This window comes from Pipra filicauda, unplaced genomic scaffold (genome assembly GCF_003945595.2).
Source record: "Pipra filicauda isolate LSUMZ 115617 unplaced genomic scaffold, ASM394559v2 scaffold96_size2947999_pilon, whole genome shotgun sequence".
Taxonomy (NCBI): Eukaryota; Metazoa; Chordata; class Aves; order Passeriformes; family Pipridae; genus Pipra; species Pipra filicauda.
Window position 1 is genome coordinate 261999 of NW_024105164.1, and position 12902 is coordinate 274900.

General features: G+C 37.1%; 2 protein-coding genes across 2 annotated transcripts in view; one reads left to right on the forward strand and one right to left on the reverse strand.

The window, feature by feature from the left end:
* MAPK8 (mitogen-activated protein kinase 8) overlaps positions 1-12902 on the reverse strand; it is a 183516-nt gene that overhangs the window by 46572 nt on the left and 124042 nt on the right. The gene's annotated exons all lie outside the window — the stretch shown is intronic.
* FRMPD2 (FERM and PDZ domain containing 2) overlaps positions 7520-12902 on the forward strand; it is a 73532-nt gene continuing 68149 nt past the window's right edge. The window contains exon 1 of the mRNA XM_027718356.2: positions 7520-7610. The gene's annotated coding sequence lies outside the window, so the exon portion shown is untranslated. The remainder of the gene's footprint in view (positions 7611-12902) is intronic.

The following is a 12902-nucleotide window of genomic DNA, read 5'->3' on the forward strand; positions in this document are numbered from 1 at the left end:
AAATCAAAATGTCAAAAATTAGATTCTATAGCATAAAACAACAGGCCAAAAGATAGAAGGAGCAGTCATTTTTGTCCACAAAACAGCCATAGTAAGGAATACTGATTTATTTTTGCACCAAAATGGATTAGCATAATACAAATAATAAGTCAGCGGAGTGGGACTGAAGTGAACAGACACAAGGTGGTAACTGCTTAAACCACAATAGTTGTTTTTCAAGTAAATATCTGATTATGCCTACAGTCATTTTTAGACAAACTAAAAATAGAATCAAGATATTCTAGGCATGTGCCCTTGCAGACCTGCTTCACTGCTCTGCAGACCGAAAAGACCTGTCACATCAGAAGAGATGCTGGAGCTGAGTAAGGCAGCCCCATCTGCTCCCTGAATAACAACCTGTGCTCCAGTGACACCCTTGGTGAGCAGCTCACCTCTCTACAGAGCACGTCGAACGAGGAGTGCCAAGAACTATCACAGAGCCCTGAGACTGGCATTAAGTGATTCTGGAGCACAAGCAGTTTTTTCATCAGTCCTCCTGGTCAAAGGGGAGGTGTTTGAAAGGCCCGGTTGAATCTGGCAAATCATATGGTTACAGAACTGGTGCCACAGCCAGAGGCTCTGCTTCTTTGACCATGGCACTCACTTTGAGAAACCTGGTCTGCTGGGGGCTGGTGGGAGTCATCTATCACAGAAAGGGAAGAGCAACTTCAGTCATGGGCTTAACAAGGGGTTGAAGAGGGCCGTAAACTAAAGTTGCTGGAGAGTGGAACCTCAATCCATCCCTCTCCTACCAGTTTGATGCCAGTGCCTCAAGAGGGATCACAGGTCAGCCAGAGAGCATCTGAAGAGCAGCACAAAGGAATTCCATCCCACCAGATCTCTATCATGCCAAGAGGATCACAGCCCTGTAGGCATGTGCATGTTTCTAACTCCTCTTGTTTATTCCCCATGTAAAGGCATTTTTTTGGGCCCCCAATGAAACCGACTTTCATTCTAACATTGGATTTTCATGTGACTTCTCAGGCTGAGCCACCTCTGCATATATGCAGCCACTGGAATTCTATCATTATTTATTTTAGTCATTTATACATATTATCATTATATAGCCATCGGAGTACCTTGCAACACTGAAAACCACCTTCTGGAAATTAAGCCAATTAATTGACTCTCTCACCTCACTAATTACTTCATTAAGAAGACATCAATAGGAGTTGTGGGTACTCGGGGGCCAGTTTTTCCAAGCTGAGGCTTGAAATCTCACAGCCAGGATCAACATTCATGAATGTTTTCACCTTATGAAAACAGGTGAAAACAAGATATTGTTTGTTAAGGGAGATAGATATACATGGAAAGAAAATCCAGACTGTGAAACGTTTTACAAAATTACAGAAGTAATGCAAATGTTTATGTGAAAGAAGTTTGGTAATAATATCTTTTCTGAAACATTTTCGTTTATCATTGGTTGTGGCAAAGAAGCTGCATTTCACATAAGAAAGTGAAATGGAAATTTGCTAGAAAATAATTACAACCAAACCCCAAACTAATATACATATTACAGCCTAAAAAGATGTACAAAGAAAAATCACACATACTAATTCTTGATAAATACAGCTGATGTAAAAATGTTTCATTTTAATAAAGAAAAAATTAAAAATAATCTAATAAAAGAAACATTGTAACAATTATTTTTTTTTATTTAATTATGTCTTGAAAAACAGTATGAAATCAACTCCAAGTAACCAGCTAGAGGGACCTGTATTCCCTCTTCGAATGGAACTAGAAACAGTCAGTAGTTGCAAAATGTTGTTACACACTTGAATTCTGATTATTAGCAAATAATGATGAACTGGGATAAATTTATTTTTTTTTAGCAGTAACCAAAATGAATGGAGCACGTCCTGGCTTGAGCACATGTTACAGAAGGCAAGCAGCCACCGTGGGGCACCACGCGACAGGTTATAGATGTGAAGGTGAGAGCGGGGCCGTGTTCCTGGCTAAGGGATACTGAAGCTCAGACATGGTTGAATATCATGGCTGAATATCTGTGTTCTCTCAAATATCATTAATACTATTAACCTCTTCTTTGCTGTCCCTGGCAACTTCTTTCTGAGCTGCCATAATTCGATGTGCAGCCAATTTATATTAATTGGTACACTGATTAGCTAGGCAGCCAAGTCTACAATCATTAGACATACTCAGCCAGCTGGAAATGGTTTGTGGAGGGAAGTGTAGTTTAACTATTTAGAAAACAGTGTTTATGGTATCACATACCTCATATTTCTATACAGTGATATTAGCACATCATAGGGTGTTTATTTATTCTATTATTCAGTGGAAACTTTTCACAGGTGAATTCAAGAAAAGTTCTTGGGGTTTAGCATTGAGGATAACATTAGACAGAGGGTTCACTGGGTTGGATTGTGACGATATGTTCTACCTCAGTCACAAAGAAGTTGTTGTGGTTTCTTTAGTGGGGAAAGATTGATTGTAATTGTGTGCAGCTCTCCAGCTGTGGGTTTTAGTTCAGGAATCTGCCAAACATAATTTATATCTGTACCCCATGCCTGTCTTTCTAAATTACATACTGATATTCCTTCCTGCACCCTTATCAATGAAGACTTAGTATTTGCCTTTCTAAGAATAATTCCAGTGCAAAAGGCATTTCCAGGATTCAGAACAAGGCCGTAAAGGACTTTTAAATCATCTTCTTCTCCCTTGTCATTAGAAGGTGATTATAGTTGGGAAAGCTCCTGTACCATCCTCTGTTCATAGTTTCTGCTACATGAGACCATCCAAAGTTAACAAAAACTTAGTGACCTTATAAAGAACAACACTCCTGATTACTCTGGCACTGAACTTGGGGGATACTGAAGGCAAACTTTCAGTTACAATCTCTCCAACCAGTATTCTGTGTTCTTCATTCCCAAACTCGTCCTTCTGGTTAAAAAAATTACTTCCCAGGAATGCACCAATTCTTGTCACGTTTTTTTTAGTTTCAACTGCAAACACCTCTCCTATAGCAAATAATGTTTCATACAGTATCTCTGAAAAGAGCTAGAAAATTAAATTGGCAACACCAATTATCTTACATCCTGTCTAAATGCTAGTTCAATCTAGAACTCCATATAATGATTCCAATACAAAACCTGCTGACTTCTGAAAGTAGTTTTGAAAAACAACTAAATGTGGGGACAGTGAACTAAATGGCAGGTAGAGGAATACAGATAACTTCGTTTTATCTCTTTTGCCTTGGTTCATCTTATTGGTTCATGATTTTACCAAAGCATTTTGAAGATAATTAATAGTGTGTTTTATGTCCACACTGCACAATACAGTACTTAGCATTCAGTGAACCAGGCACAATAAGGAGGATACCTTCAACAGCAAATGATTCCCCTTGGGTGAAACTGTACTTCTTTCTGCTAGTTTGGTGCCTGCAAACATCTCTGCCTTATGGAATAGTGCCCTGTAACCACTTATGTACACTCATTCTAGGATTTTGAAATAAAGATATATTTTGATCACTTCATCTATTGTAGAAAAAATTATTTTCACTCTGTAAGAAAATGTTAATTTAATATACACAAGTATACATGAATGTACACAGGTTTCGTTGTTTTGACAAAGAGCATAACAAATATAACATTTCTATTCCAAGAGAGAAAGGAGATGATTTTTTTTTCCCTTATAATCAGCATCCATGTAACTGCTGGTCATGAAACTATACATTGAGTGTATACACGGAATTCCATCACAATATTCCAGAAACCTTTAAAGAAGTTTTAATCTTTCTTTCCTCAGATTAATGGCCTGAACTTACTGTTCTTATTTTGAGAGTGGCTGCACTACAATCTGAGAACATTTGGCATTAAATAGTAATCATTTCACACCCTCTCTTCTTGTATCCTAGATAAATGCATTAGAGTATGTTTCATAGGAATACTGGCTTCTCATTGAATTACTTCTGGGATCAGCAGAGCTGTAAATCAGGTATCACAAACACGAGCTGCTTGTCCAGTAATGCTTTTTGCCTTACATCACATTTCAAAAGCGGTGTAAGAAGCAAAAGCAAATTAAAGAGATTGTATTGAAAGTAGTATTTTAATTTGGTCTCATCCATTCATAGAACTTGCTAAAGATATAGGAACTCCCAGGGGTTTCAGCCAGATTTTGCCAGCTGTTGTTCTTAAGGAAAAACGGTTACAGTACGAGTGACAGTAAATGTTGTGCTGCCTTCCTGCCTTCTTCAAACACAAACTTAGAAACAAACCCCAAAATACCTCCACTCTCAGTTTAGAGGTGTTTTTAATTATCTTAGGGATTATTTCTAAAGGGAAACAGGCTATTCAGATACTGGCCTCCTCTCCTTTTTTTTTTTTTTTTTAATTCCCATGGAGATACTGCTGTGAAACACCCTTGGAAGCAAAGACCAGAACAAGAGCATAGACTCACATCCCTATATTACTTTGCTAAGCTAAATATAGTGGACAAATTCCAATCTGCTTAGAAACCATGATGGAAATAAAACTTTAATTTGTATGTCTACTGGGCATAAGGATGATGCGTGGAAGTTCACTATCAGAAAAAGTGGTTAAGTCCTATTATATGTCTTGAGCAGATTTAAAACAAAAAGGGAGATTCCCCAATTTTTCTGAAGGCTTAAGTGATCTCTATTTAGCTCTGACAGCTCAAGAAGTTTATGATCCACTGCATGGGACTCTGAACTAAAACCAGTTAAACCTTAACAGAAGCACTCTAGATCTCCATTTAACAAAAACCTCAGGCCTGAGCTGTGGTTGTAGTTTTGACAGCTTGCTTGTACCACCATCAGCTGAGAAGTAAATAGCAATCTTCACCTTTATGTAAACTTTAAGAGCTTCCCACACTTCAGCTTCTGTGGGATAAAAAGGCATTAATGTCAGAGAATAATTGGATTCTAACCATTGCCAGTTCTCACAAGGCTGGAAGGAACATAAGGGGGATCCTAAGCCTCCATCCAGCAGTTCCCTCAGTGGGATAAATAGTCTTTCATCTTGTTAACCTTCTTTCATAGTGATCTAGTTACATAAACTGCTGCAATTCCATACATGTCATCTGTACACCCCATGGATTCAATAGGTGAACAGAATTAATTCATCTGAAGCTCTCATACTGTCTATTTTGAGTTTAGGAGTCTGAAATACTACTGGTTTAAGCCCATAGGTCGTGAATAATTTTCTAAAATGACTGTTTTCAATGATTATTTAGAATAAAGAAGGAACCGTGAACGAGAATTTGATCTCACAAACCTGGAACTGCTGCTGACACCAAAACAACTACCACAGGTTTGCATTTGCATGTTTTCAGGAGAAGAATGATCAAGTCTTTTCTTAAAGCAATAAAGCATAAATCATTTAGGAACTCTGATTAGTTAATCAGAAAAACATTTCTACCTTATTTAACAGGAGCATGTTCACACAACATATTATTCCTAGCAAAATGATTCAACACACCTCTCTTAACCCCACAAACAGCATTATACACACATCTACTTAAATCTAATCTGGTAGCTACAAATGCACCACTATAAATAACTTCCTATCTCCTCCCCACTCATTACCTGGGGAAGGAGCAGCTACAAACTTCTGTGTTGCTTTTCTCCTGCTAGTATGACTGTATCAGACCATCAGGCAGAATACTTCCTGAGGTGCATCAGTGCTCAGTTTCTTCTTATCATTAACAGCCTTTTTGCTGATCTGTTCGTATTTGGATCCATGAATTCAAAAACTGAAGAGCATTGTCAGTCCCAGTGGTCACAGGAAGAGGGTCAACAAATAATTTTTATTGCACAGTTGGTAAGGTTTATCAGTAGATGTTGGTTTGCCAATTCCAAAATGTTCTGTCTGGGACATCATAGATGTGAGACTTTTCTATCTAGTTTTAATCCTGCCTGCAGTTCTGTCAGACTGCCCATCAGATCAGATTTATGACTTCTGGAGCAAGAGCATATTTAGAAAAGAAATACTTTTATTTTTGTGCTATAAAGGGATCGGAGAGGGGATACCAAAGGATGGGTGATGTGCCCAGTGTGAGAATTCAGCAAAATGGATATTTTATGTGACATTTTGGATAAGGCAATATTGAATTTCTCAGTGTCAAAAGAGAGGGATTTACAGCACTTGAGATGATGAAAGCCTGAATACATTTTCTTTAAAGATTAATAAAGAAGACCATAGCTTGTACATTTTCTTCAAAAGTACATGTCAAGACCCAGATACAGTGGAAGGGTTGAACAAACTGAATGTGAAACTCAGGATGTGGGCTGGGGATAACAGTGGCAGCATTCACAGCAACTAAAAAAGGAAAAAGGAGTGAAAAATATGGAAATAGGGGACTTTTGGTTTTTTTATTTTTCTGTGGCCACATTGAACTTAAATGAACTGTTCACCTATTGCATGAAGTTAGGCAATGAGAGACAATCCAAGGTTTTCATTTTGACAGGAAGAGAGAAATCTACACTAGAGACGTCTCTGAGGTATTGCCATAAAGATTGTAGCTGAAAATGCATTTGCAAATGTCATTGCTCAGGGACAAAATATAGGGAGAAAGAGTAAATAAATGCAGTTTTGTGGACTTCTTATAAAAATAATACAAAAATAGAATGCAAGAGAAACAGAGCTGGAAAAATGGAGGAACAATTAATGTGAAGAGCTTATTGAATAATTCCAATAGAACTTTCTTCTGTTTTGCTACGCTTTTTTTACCTTCACTTTCTTATGCTCAGCTCACAGTTGCCCTGCAGCATCCCACGAACTCCCTTTGCCTTGATCTGAGCACAGCTGCACCCTGCCATAACTAACTAAAACTTTTCAGACTAGGCTATATTAAGAAAACATCAAATTCCCTTCTTTCAGGTTGGTTTTTTTTCATGCCAGATAGACCCATCAAAATCTTATCTGCATTGTTTATTGAATCTGAAGGATTTTGCTGCTCATAAAAGACACACTCACACCCTTAGACCATCAGTCTCTGCTTTGCTGTACAGTTGCTCCCTGGATTGGCAGGGGGCTGAAAGTGACATCAGTCTGTGGGGTTTTAGATCTAATGCTCCCGTGTGCGTCAGGTAATCCAATTGAGTTCTTCTAAGTCGACGGACCCAGAGATTTACACTGAGCCACTTCCTAAAAGCTGACTCTCATTACCTGGTGGGTGAACTGCCAGAGGGGGGAAAAAAAAAGGAGAGGAAAAAAAAAGGAAGGAGTGTAAACAGCCTTAGTAGACATGACGTTGCCCTCAGCTTCAAACCAGGAGCTGCTAGGCTTGGCTTGCAAGAAAGAAAAGGAACCTCACTGTTTACTTGCTTAACCACTTGCCGGACCACACAGTGCTTGGTTACGAGATACAAACAAAGCAGTAGAAAGAGAGAAAGGAAGAAAAAGGGAAAAAAAGAGAGAAGACGGAAGGAAAGAAAGAGAAAGAGAGGAAAAAAAAACTAAGAAAAAAAGTCCAATCAAGTCCTGAATATGTTTAATGTTATATTTACAACTATTATGGTCTAAACAATCATTATTGGGCAAAAATATAGAAGATTTCAGACTATTCTGGATGCGGCATCTGTCCAACTGGTACAGGTAGGTTCTTACGTATTTCTCTTAATCTCATTATCAATTAAATAAGTATTAAATCACTCATCTTCCTGGCTTTGTATAGCAGTATCTAATAATTACCCTGGGGGGTTTTTTACATTAAATCTCATTTCATATGACAGAATTGCACTGACTAAAAATCAGAGTACCTCAGCATATTTTTATTTTCTCTTGAAGGCAAAGGAATAGAAGGTGCTAAATTGCTACTGCTCTTACAGCAGGAATAAATCTTCATTTGCATAGCACAGTTCACATGATTCTGGAAAACACGTTTAAGTATATTATTTATTCATGGATTTGTACTAAGTACTATTACTTAGGAAACAGCACTGAACTCCAAACAGCAGAAAGATTACCAGTGATTATAACCTGTGACTAAAGACTCTCAGTTAAGAAACTGGTTTCCTAATTTCTTCTCTGCAGCTCTCTAATGTGTTTTTAGGCAAGTCCCTACATTACAGTTTGCAGTTTCTAAAATAAAAGCAGCCTGATTTTATGGAAGTTTTGGCATATGCTTCATAAACATTACTGATTTAGAGATTTTTAGATTGAGATTCCAGAAGAGTACAAACAATGATAATTTACTATTTACATCTATTGTGTATCGCTAATGATTGGAAACCACGTCATCCTCAATGATGTGGTGAAAGAAGACCCTGAGTCTTTGTCAGCCAATAGAACCAGTCAGCATCAAAATCAGGATCAGAAGCTTTGAATATCTCTCTTCTGCAAGCAAAGGTATAACTGTGGCACTTTTAGAATTCAAGAACTAGCTTTAACTTATTAGCAATAAGCAAACCACAGCAACATTGACTACAGTAAGATTAGCTGCTTGAGGAGCTATGGACAGACTTTGAGAGGAGTGGACAGTATAAGCTAAAATCTTAGCTCTTCATCTTTCATTTAGGACTACCTTTTTCTTTGGTACATGAAGAAGAAAGTGTAAAAGTCTACTCAGGTTCTTTTACCTGTGTTGTGGTGCTGCCTGTTAACCTCAGCATCAGCATATCATTTGGCCCTTCATTCCCTGTTCCTCTGTCTGGAAGGAGGCTGCCTCATTGCAGAGAATTACATAATGCCTTAAAAAGGACATAAATCAATAAACATAAAAGAGAAATACTACTATGGTGCTTGGGTTCTATTATTTCTGGCACGGCAGCAGCAGACAGCATGGCTTTGAAGCTTCAATCTTTGAAGTGCTGGTATGTGGATTATGTGTTAGATGTATTAGATTCAGTTCTAGGCCACCAGTCTGGTCTACTGTCATGTAGAGTGAGCTTTTATGAAAGGTGCATGAAAAAAAGAAAAAAAAAGAAGAATGGCTGTGGCTCTCTGTCATAGGCAGATACTCTAGGAGGTCCTTGGTATTTGGCATCAGCCAAAGGGCAGAGGAGAAAGGGCATATAAAGTTAGCAAGAACAAGCAGAGCACCACTTTCAATTGCAGTTATCCCGTGTCATGTTTTTATGCATTTCTACTGAAAGAATATCTATTTTCAAACTGGCTGCAGCCAGTGGAATATTCTCCTCTTGAAATTCACAGGTGGGTTCCCTTTGAGGTAGAGAGGAAATAACAATTTGACCCTGTAAATCTGATTCTGTAGGGTGCCGGAGTTTTCTACATTTTGTTTTGGAATCAATAATGTTTTGTGTCTTTGAGGAACAATGTCTTGTGATGAAGATCTTGTAATGAAGTCACATCTTTTAGCACTCAGCTCATGAAAGTCACTACAGAGAGGCACATAACCACACTATTCAGGAACCAGATTTCAACTCTCTCTTTCAAAGATTAGACTTTTTTTAGAGACTGGCCCAACCCATGTCAAGTTCATGATTTCGTAGCAAAGAAATGTGTCTCTCTGCAGCAATGAAATTTTATCCCCCTTGAGTGCTGAATACTTTACAATAGTCTGATTAAGTCTCCTATTGATTAAAATATATGTTCTTAGAAAGGAAAGAAAATAAAATAAAGAAATTTACATTAGAGAATGAAAAAATACTGTGTAGTGAAGGCTGTATCATTCCAGCTATGATTTCTGGGATGTAATCTTTCTAAGGAAAGTCATTCTTTAGCAACAAGGCAACTCCCTTATTGACTCGTCGGTGTTTACATATTTGGTTCCGCCTGTCTACTTTAGTCAAACAGAAGTTTTTAACAGCATTTTAAGAGTTTATTCCAATTATAAACCCATATTTCAGAGAGTTAAATTTCATACTTAATGAGATTCATCTCTCTGGTATGAGGAATAAGGTATATTCTCTTCACAATTATAACAAATGTACAGTGAATTGGAGTATAAAATTTGTATATGGAATATATATGAATAAATCACATTATGACTTAAATTAATTTTAAACCTGAACTTTTAAAAAATGTGCTCTCTTCAGTCTCTTGCAACTTTCCATATAGCTAAAATTTATTGGTATTTTATGGACAAGCAGCACTGTAATACGGTAGTTTGTACTTAAGCAAAGCCACATATCCAGCTTTTTATCCAGTTACTACGCTTATGTATCCAGATAAAAACCATGTTACCATGAATGATAGCATGTATTAAGAACCATTTAAATATACCAAAGGTTACTGTATTGGGCCCAACATTCATTATATACAGAAGAAGCTTGGAGTTTGATGTAACATTTAAGAAAGTCTAAAGTACATGGTGAGGGCACCTACTCTCCCTAAATTCTTTCCCTTTACATTTCTCTAACATATGCATACATTTATGATTAAGATACTATATTGCATTTATTTTCAATACAGTTTTTTCTCTATTTTCCCATAGATTATCAGTAACAGTCATTAGTTTGGTGATAGCAACAATATTCAGTCAATTCAATTTGAACAGTTTAATATATTTTGAGAATTTACTGGGGTTTTCAATTTTAAATGCTATAGATGAATAGTGCCTATAAACCAAATATATTTAGTTGTCATTTCTTAGTAAATACTTTCTACACTGTACTTTTTATAACCTTAATTTTTCTTATGGAAGAGTACTGTTCTTCAGAAACAGAACACAACTTGAAATCTTAAATCAGAACAATCATCAACACAATATATACAGTCCGACCCTATTCAAAGCTCACAGTTACAGACTGATGTGATCATCTTCCTTCCTCTGTAGCCACTTGCACATTACAGTTTTGAGGCTTGTTATGAATCAGATGCAAACCAAAAGAAATTTAGGGTTGTCACTGACAGTTTGGCCACAACTTTCACTGATTCTTCAGTATCTCCTAGCTACCTAGTCATAGATATTTTGGAGACCAACATCTCTAATAATCTTTATGCAGTATTCTAATTTACAGGGTTTGTTTATTGGTTTTGTTTGTTTATTTGTTTTTAAGAAGCAAAAAATTCAGCCTTGAGGAACAGAAGATTGTGATTCTCATGTGAAAATTGTTCATTTAAGAGTATTTTAGTGTAGACACTCAGGAGTGGGGCAAATTGTTTCACTGATCCCAAACTGTCTGTAGAGACCCAGAATCAGATTAATACATAAGTACTATGGAATAATCTTGTGCCTCTATAAAAAGCAAGCCATATTTTCCCATTTCAATTCAGAAATTATTATGTACATCAAATATTTAATCTTTATGCACACTAGGATAATTTTAAATTTCAAAACTGTCTCTACATTCATTTTTATAACTATATAATTTTTAAGAGCATAAGCAAATCAGTTAAATATCTTCCCTGAAATACCTCCTACTGAATGCAGAAAGATGATTCTGGCCCTGGTTCAGGTTCATGCCAAATGCTGTTCCTGCCACCATGACTCAGAGATGTCAAAGGCAGTAAGATTGATGCTCGGTGCATCATTCCTTCTCCCTTTGTGACTCCAGAAATGGTTCTTCCTTTGTTGTGTCACATTGATGGGCTAGGCTCAGGACAGACTGTTGATAAATTTTGTAAATTTACTTCGGAATTATCACTGATGATTTTGAAACTATAGCTCAATCTAAATGTTAATACTGGTCCTGTTTTTAATCCTGCTAATTTTGTATTCCAAATTTGATTTATTATGCAGCCAGTCCTGAGATGCACTGCAAGAACTTTTCTTAGGGTATTTGGAATACTTGGTATTAAAAAAGAATTTGTCTTGCCTTTAGTGAGAGAATATTTGTGTTTTAATTTACTTCTAGTTATCCATGAATTTTCAGTCCCTTTTGATGAAGTTTCTGAACTTTTGTGTCATAAAGATGTAAAGATACACATTCATCACTGGGCTACTCTCAAACATAAGGCACTTCAAAGCAATGTGTTACTGTAAATTATTAATCTTTGAGGGGTGGAACCACAGAGGAAAACCAAGAGATAGGATATCCAGACTGATTTTATCTCAGTCAAAGTCCTCACCTGGGTACGATCAGAAATTGCATTATTGATATGTTAATTAACCCATTGTCCAGCACCTCAGGTCAAGTAAAAGAATGATGACTAAAAATGCATTTTCCTAGTTCCTTTTCACTCTAAAAGATATTTCAGAATTAACAAATCTGTTTTGCTAATCTGTCTTTCTGGACCCCTTTTCAGCCCTTAAAATCAGTCTATTAGCCCTCCAATACTCTAGAAAAATATCACTTCAGGTTCCCATATTTCCTGGAGTTTGATCAGAAATCTTGAAAGCAGATTGCTTGACATCTTGCAGAAGAGCGCCTGAGGTCCTCTGGCTAATTCCCTTCTTCCAGGAAGTTTTTTCCCTCCATTGCAGCTTGCTGCCACTGATACAAGAAGTTTTTCCTTTGGCTATACTGAAGGAGGATTGGGTCCCCTTGGGTTTGGTCATTTATTTACAGAAGGTGCTTTTTGACTATCCTAAAGGGGACCACTAATATAGCTAAGAAATCGGAGTACAACAGCTGAAAGGGATAGGAGGCTAAGAAAAATACTGTATCTAGAGAAAGTTGGCTAAAGACCATCTTTTTATAGACTTGTGTGTAGTTTTATCAATGTGTCCTTCAACGCCACACTAGAAGAAACAAATCCTTGTCTCTAAAGTTGTCCTTGAAAGTGACAGATGAATATTCAGTCATTGCAGTTAAATTCATCAAAATCAGTATTAGCCAATTTCATGTATTTTCAAGTGCAGTGGGTTTACACCAGCTTCCATGGAGTGTTATGAGTATAGAACTTTTTCTGGATACAGTGGTGCAAATGGAAGAAATTACACTCCAAGCCCCTTCTCACTTTCCTGTCAATACAAGCCTGCACTCCAACTCTTTTAGTGAGGTTAGTGGCCGATGTTAGCAACCTCTCAGATCTGTGAGGGGA